This window comes from Urocitellus parryii, chromosome 1 (genome assembly GCF_045843805.1).
Source record: "Urocitellus parryii isolate mUroPar1 chromosome 1, mUroPar1.hap1, whole genome shotgun sequence".
NCBI classification, from domain to species: Eukaryota; Metazoa; Chordata; class Mammalia; order Rodentia; family Sciuridae; genus Urocitellus; species Urocitellus parryii.
This window is the reverse complement of record NC_135531.1, coordinates 155,231,441-155,239,048: the sequence shown is the minus strand read 5'-3', so window position 1 is coordinate 155,239,048 and position 7,608 is coordinate 155,231,441. Positions and strand designations below refer to the sequence as shown.

Genomic DNA, 7,608 nt, shown 5'->3' with positions numbered 1-7,608 from the left:
CCCTTAAAAATGAAATAGTGATAAATGCTACAATGTAAAATAATTTTGAAAACATCAAGCTGAATCCACATCATAAAAACAGCACATATTGAATGATTCTAGTCAAACAAAATGTCTGGGACATATAAATTTTAAAAAAATGGAGATTATACACAGTGGTTTCCAGTGACTCTAATTAATGATAAGCAGAGATATTGTGTGTAATGGATTAGATGGTTAATTTGAAGAAATACAAATATTCTCTAACAAGATGTAGTTGGATATTGTGCAATTTTTAAATATAGTATATAACACTGAATTGATAACTATGAACTCTTGCCAAAGTTATCTTTAAATCATTTGCATTTTATCTCAAGAATAAGAAATGTTGCTGCTGAAATTCAGACACTGTTAGAGGTTTCCCACTTACAGGTTGATGAGTGAGAGTTGCCCACCACCCTTACTGTTAACTGATCCCTGCAAACACTCCTCCCTCACATTGAGGAGGGCAGAGATTAAAACACACAGTGAACACCATCAGTATCTCCTCAGTGTTACTCAGTTTTCAATAATGACTTAGGGTGATGCTCAGCAGAGGAGTTCCACTGTGTCATCCACTGTCCACCTTGGCACATAGCCAGGTCCTCTATCCTGGGCTCTGGAGGTGCTGTTGCCTGGTGGTGTGCTCAGGCCTCCTGCTGTCTCTGCAGGCTGAGCTCTAGGCTCCCAGGGGCCATGCTACCACTGGCCAGGCACCAAGTTCACCCAAAGCAGAGATGACTGAGATTCCCACATACCACATTGTACAGAGCTGGCTGGACTGGTCCATCTGGCTGCAGACACAGTGGATGGGAGATGCCAAGGAGAGACAGGGTTCTGCTCCCAGGTGGAGAACGAGCGACACTCAAGAGTGAGTACTTGGAAGTTAGAGTCCAAGCTCATCTGAGCCTAATTTTGATTCTGCTCAGCAAATTGCAATCACATGCATATTTTGAGGTATCTCAATAAATGCTTGGTTAATTGTGCAAGAATAACAGGCACAGAGAAGTCTTGTAAACACTGTAGTATTTGTTGTGTACATATTAGTGTAACTGGAGTGCTGTGGACTTATGAATGCTGTTTGCAAGTATATAATGTGATCTCTCTTCATACCGCCTCTTGGTTTAAAATTATACTTTTCAAATTATTTTACTGACCACACACTTAGAAAATGCACACAATTATCTGCACAGATAAGAGAGGTGACCAGGAAAACATTTGTATCATGACAAGAAAGAAAATTGCCAAATAGTTGAGTTCATTTAGCAAATGATATTCTTATTTTTCAGTAGCATTGAAAATAAAACTTCTAATATACTATAAAATTGTCATTGAAGCATTTTGAATTCACCAACTTCACCTTTCTGTCATGATGACAATTATGATCTCCTTTTCAATAATTTTTCACATTTCATACTAAAGTTATATCAGGTGTGATGAGGATTGTGTGTCCAGTGTAAATAATATAAAAATACAGTGGTGCAGCCTTTGGAAGCTCATTATCAAGCTCAGCATATGATAAGTGCCTCTCAGCATTCCCCAATGGCTGATCAATAGCATTAATCCATAACTCCTAATACAGAAAAATGTAATTTAGAAAATGATTAATTCCTGTCTCTTAAAACCCAAGAAATAAATGGATTATGCACAGAAAAGTGAAAGAAGGGAAGGCAATGTGGGGATCAGAAGTATGGTGGAATGAGACAGACATTATTACCCACTATACATGTATGATTACACTACTAGTATGACTCTGCACCATGTTCAGCCAGAGGAAGGAGAAGTTGTGCTCAATTTGTGTACAATGTGCCAAAATGCATTCTGCTGCCATGTATAAATAATTAGAACAAACTAAAAAATTAATAAAAACATTATGAGCCAAAAAATAAAAGAAATGCTTTGCATTTTTACTTGCGATCCATACACTTCTTCATTTTAAGCACTATCAAGAGAAGTAACAAAAGGAAAAAAAAAATGTCAGCTGTCCCCGGTTACAGAGGGAAGCACTTGGAGCAGTCTCTCTACATTCTTCTGGCATTAAAGATATGCTAATATTTCATTGTACTTATTTTTTGTACCCTCAAGATATCTAATCTTGTTTTTCTTTATGCCCCACATTTTGGATTTTTTAAGGGAATATTCAATAAGCAATTTTCACCCACTAAAGGAGAATGTAGTTCTGAACACTAAAATTATGGAGGTCAAACTGCAAAAATTAAAGCCAATTTCTTATTTCACAAAATCTGGATTCATAAAGTATTCATATTTTTAAGATCTGCAGGAATACTCTGAGGACCTATGAGAGTTAGGTGATGATTCATGTATTTACTGTATCACATCCATAGTCTGAAGTTTTCTAGGAGATTCATCCATGAGAAAATTAAGATAAATGTAGAGAAGTTTTCAAGTTGCAGTTAAATCCCATAAGCAAAAGAAGGACATCAATTAAGTAGAAGTAATTCAAAGTACTTACTAGAGAAATTACTAAATTCTGTTGCAAAAACAAAGACAGTAAATGGTTTAGTATAAAAAAAGTGAAACAAAGAAAATGCCTCAAGTGGTTCTACTCCAGCTTCCAAATCCTAACAGATAGTTGATTTTCCAACTAATATTTTACACAAATGCCTGGGGTTGGTCAACAATCACCCATGAAGGGTCCAGAAGTCAGTACAGAAGGAGAAAAAGCTGCTAGGTTTTTAATATGGAATTATCTCATCACCCAGCACATTCTCAATTTGTCATATGTATTTACACCTTATATATTGTGTTATTATATTTGTCCTCTAATGGTAATCAATTTATTTTAAAATACCAATATTTTTCATCTTTTCAAATCCTCAAGGTCTGAAATACCTGTCACCATATTTATGTCCTTAGTAATATTTGTTGGGTGAGTACTGCTTTAAAGACATCTAGATCTGTAAGTGAACTTGACCTCACACTACCCTGCACTGTGTGTGCCACAGCAGTGTAGAAGGGGCAGAGCCTACTTGGGAGCTCTTCATCTGTAAATCAGTGGCATAAAAAAAAAAAAAACAGTCTAAGTGAATGGTCTGAACTATGCCAGCAGGTGCTAGGTAGTTAACCACTGCGCAGGAAGTCATGCACTGCTGCTGAAACGTAAAATGATGAATAATATAAGGTCCCAAATCAAGGTGTAAAGGTAAAATTTCTAAGCTGATTCTAAGCTGCAAAAGTCTGAGTTAAAGTGTAAAAGACCGGGCATTGTAAAGCTTCTAAATGGCAAGGCCTGGGCTAAAAAGTAAAGATTAGGTATTGTTAAAATTCTTCTGCTATCCCCGGAACCTGTAATCTCTGTAAAGTTGTTAGGACAATGCTGGAACTGCCCAGTAAATATTTCTACTGACTTTCTGGTTGTTTAATAGCTAAGGGTTCTGAGTTGCTTGGCACGTAGGCATTGCAGGACCTAAACCAATCAGTTTGAATGTGTACCCCGCTTAGAAACAACCAATCACCCCTGCCCTGATTGTTCCCGCCAATGTATGTACTAATCATGTTTCAGGATTGTTGTTCAATTTTCCCGCGCCTCATGATGATTTGTTCTGATGTATGCAAAGCCCCCCACCCTCTCCAAAAAGTGTACTTAAGCTCTGCTTGAACTCTGCTCTGGGCTCTGGGCTGCTCTCCCTCCTTGAGTGAGCACAGAGTCCCAGCGCGCTGGAATGGATCCCCAATAAATCCCCTTTTGCCAATTGCATGGAGTCAGTCTCTTGGGTGGTCTTTCCCTCCGACGTTTCGCCGGTCCCCCCCTTACAAAGGAATTTGCACCAGAGACTTGGGGTGATGAATGTATATTGATTAGCTGAAAGGTTGTATACCATGTTGATTTCTAACACTCAACAAAATTGGAAGAAAAATTAGAGATTATGAAAAAGGTTTCAGAGGAAAGATTCCTGTAGAGTCTCCTTTAAAGCCCAATACCTACTAAGGGGAAAAAATAAATTAATACATCACAGTAAAAAAAGTCAGCAGTGAACAAGAGGGTCCCTCAGGCTGAATGTCCTGTGACATGAACAGACTGCAGGTAGACAGACCCCTTGAACTTCACACTCACCACCAAATTAACAACAACCTACATGAGTCTGACCACCCACCTATTGCCCTGGGAGACACACAGACTTCCAGAGGAGCCCAGGCAGAATGAGATGAAAGGCCTTTTTTCTAAGAGCCTGTGTTGTTAACCTGGAAATGTGCTGAGGAGGACCCCAGTTTACAGAGGGCTGAGGAGATGAAGATGCAGGTGACTCAGGAGTGAATTGGACTGAACTGCTGCAGAAGTTTTGAAAGTATGAGCAAAACCTTCCTTTTAGGGTTTACAGCCAGTTTCAGTTTGTGAGATTGTGACATTGATAAGAAAGCAATATAATAGAAGGTGTTACCAAGACAAGAAAGCAATATAATAGAAGGTGTTACCAAGACAAGAAAGCAATATAATAGAAGGTGTTACCAAGACTAAGGCAAATTATGTTTTGGACAAAAGACCTTCAACTTCATGGTGCTGAACATGAAAACAGAACAAGGTAAAGGTAGAAGCTTAGGTCAATGTCAGCTGGGCTGGGATGTAGAGGTTGAAAAGAACATATGCTGCTCAGTTGGAGAGGAAAGAGCCTCAGGGAGGCTGGGACTGGTCTGGCTGAGGTCGTTTGGCCATAAGACAGCACCATGCATGTCCTGGGAGAGCAGCAGGGAGAGCGGAGGCCTGCAGGCAAGTCCAAGTGCAGTCAGGTCACCTCAGTTTTCACAACACTGGACCTGTGAGCCTGGGTGAGAAAGTAAATTCTTGAGATGATTTCCAAATGAGCCAAATTTATTCGTGTTCATGAAGATATATTCTACACCATTATAAATAGTTTCCTATATATTAAAAAAAGTAGAAAGTAATTATTATTTGCATTATTAAGTGTGAATACAATGGCAAAATAATGTGGAAAATATATTCATGGACTAAAATAAAGGTAAATAAGTTGGAGAATATTAAAGAATGCACTATCAGACAGGTGGCCATGCAGGAGAAGAAGGTAATGTCAGGGTTTTTAGGCCCCATTCCCACCTGACCTGTGGAAGAGATGGGGGAGCACACCCCACTAGGACAGGCCAAGAAAGGTAAAGGTCGACTGGCGGCCCACACCCAGTCCTCCCTCTCCGGAGAACAATCCCACACAGCCAGGGAGAACTGTCAAAGCAGGATCTCCTTTAATGTGAAAACATACACAGCTAATATAATGTACAGGAGCCAATCAGGATAAAGGTCAACAGGGTGGGGAGAATTTACATCTACACCCATCCTACAGGCAGTAATATCCATGAGGGCAGAGGGGTTCTGAGCCTATCCTAGAGGTGGTTCCATTCTTCATCCCAACCCAGGGCAATGCCTTCTGGCTAATCGCTAGGTGCTCTCTTAGCCACATTTGGCCCCAGGACTGGGAAGCAAGTGAAGCCAGCAAGTTAATTTTCCTCTTTTCTGATGCAACATACCCCACATTACATTATGCCCTACAGGGAAAACCCCTAGAAATGCTTCACACAGGAGTCTCAGAAGGTCAGGTGAGGCCTGATGGGGAGCTGTGGACAAGCCCTGCAGTTAAGGTCCAGACCCTGGGCTGCAGACCTCCATACCTGCACCTGGAGATGCACTCCACTCAAAATGAGTAAACATATCAGAAAACCAAGAGTGATCTTCCTCTACAGGGAAAGCAATTGCCAAATACATGAAAAATACTACAAAAAAGAATATACAAAGTAATTGCATTTTTTTCAAATGATCAATGGATGTTTTTTAACACATGCTAGACAGGTACTCTATGACTGAGCAACAATACCAGCCTCAAGTAATTGTATTCATCATGTTCTTTTTTTCCTTCCTCTCGCTTATCTCTTTATCTTCTCAGACAAAGACAACCAGAATTTCCAGCAAATGGCCAATGCCACCATGGTAACTGAATTTCTCCTCCTGAGCTCTCCTGAGGGCTGGGATCTGAGTTTCCTCTATTTCACAGTATTCCCAATGACCCACCTGGGTACCTTGTTAGGGAACCTTCTCATTGTCACTGTCACCACTGCTGACTAATACCTGAACAAACCCATGTACTTCTTCCTCAGGAACCTGTCCATCTTGGACATGGGCTTCATTTCCATCACTGTCCCCAATGCCTTTGTCAACTCTCTCACTGGCAACAGGGCCATTTCAGTGCCTGGCTGTGCAACACAGATCTTCTTGGTCATTTTTTGTGCATATGTGGAGATGCTATTTCTCACCATCATGGCCTGGGACCGCTATGTGGCCATCTGCCAGCCCCTCCAGTACCCGCTCATCATGAACCCAAAGTTTTGTGTCCACATGATCCTGGCTTCCCTGCTCAGTGGTCTGCTGTATGCAGGTGTGCACACTGGGAACACATTCCGGCTGTCCTTCTGCCAGTCAAACGTGGTCCATCAGTTCTTCTGTGATGTCCCCTCTCTGCTGAGGCTGTCCTGCTCAGACACCACCAGTAACCAGGTCTTCCTTCTTGTCTCTGCTGTGCTGATTTGTGGTGGTTGCTTTACATTTATTGCCATGTCATATATTCGCATATTCTCTGCTGTGCTGAAATTTCCCACTGGGAAGTCAGCGAAGGCCTTCTCCACCTGCACTCCTCACATCCTCGTGTTTTCCGTGTTCCTCAGTTCTGGCACAGCTGTGTACCTGAGGTCCTCAGCAACCTCTGACACCCTCCAAGACATGGTTCTCTCTGCTTTTTACACCATGGTTCCTCCCTTCCTGAATCCTCTCATCTACAGTCTCAGGAACAAGCAGGTAAAAGAAGCTGTGGGGAGAGTAATGCAAAGACAGTTATTCTCAGGGAAATGATAAAGATGCATTTCAGCATCATCCTAATTTGTCTGAGTGAATTTCAAGATGAGGGCAAATGCTCTTCATATCTGGGTGATACAAGTTAAATTGCCTACTTTAATGTCACTTTGTGTGAATATGGATCCTTTATAAAATGTGTAATTTAATCAATGTGTCTTTTAATGGGTTAATATAATTTAATATATTTGTTGAAATCATTTGTGGAGGTATACATTAAAGATTCATCAAATACTTTGCAGTGCCTGTATCAAGTATTGTCACAGAGGAAAATTTTACCAATCAAATCTGAAGAAAACTTACACTCACATAATATGCTATTATTCAGAGAAGTGTCAAGCAAAATTCTAATCACTGTGGTACCTAGCTGTATCAATTTGACTACTTTGAATATATGCAATAATTAAATACTGAAGGAGTTATAACCAATCTATTTGGAACATGAGAAGAGTAATTCCTTTTCCATGAATAAACAGAGAGCCCTGTTTACCACACCCTGTGTTCCAACAGTCAAATCCATCCACCAGGAAGAGCACCCAGTGCTTACTTGGCAGTGGCAGCTGCCAGTCTTTTATTATGTCCATGAGTGACTCAGTGTGGGGGACAAAGCATGCAGCATGAGTTGCAGGTCAGCTCTGTGGTTTACCTCCCACACATCTTACTTATGTGACATCTATGCTAATGTGCCATGCCTCAAAATTATGACATGGTGGACCATTATT

The 7,608-nt window shown here is 40.7% G+C and overlaps 1 pseudogene; it reads left to right on the top strand.

Annotated features, from left to right (window-relative positions):
- The first annotated feature begins 5,953 nt into the window (after window positions 1-5,953).
- Window positions 5,954-6,886, top strand: LOC144255546 (olfactory receptor 14C36-like; annotated as a pseudogene).
- Window positions 6,887-7,608: the final 722 nt, after the last annotated feature.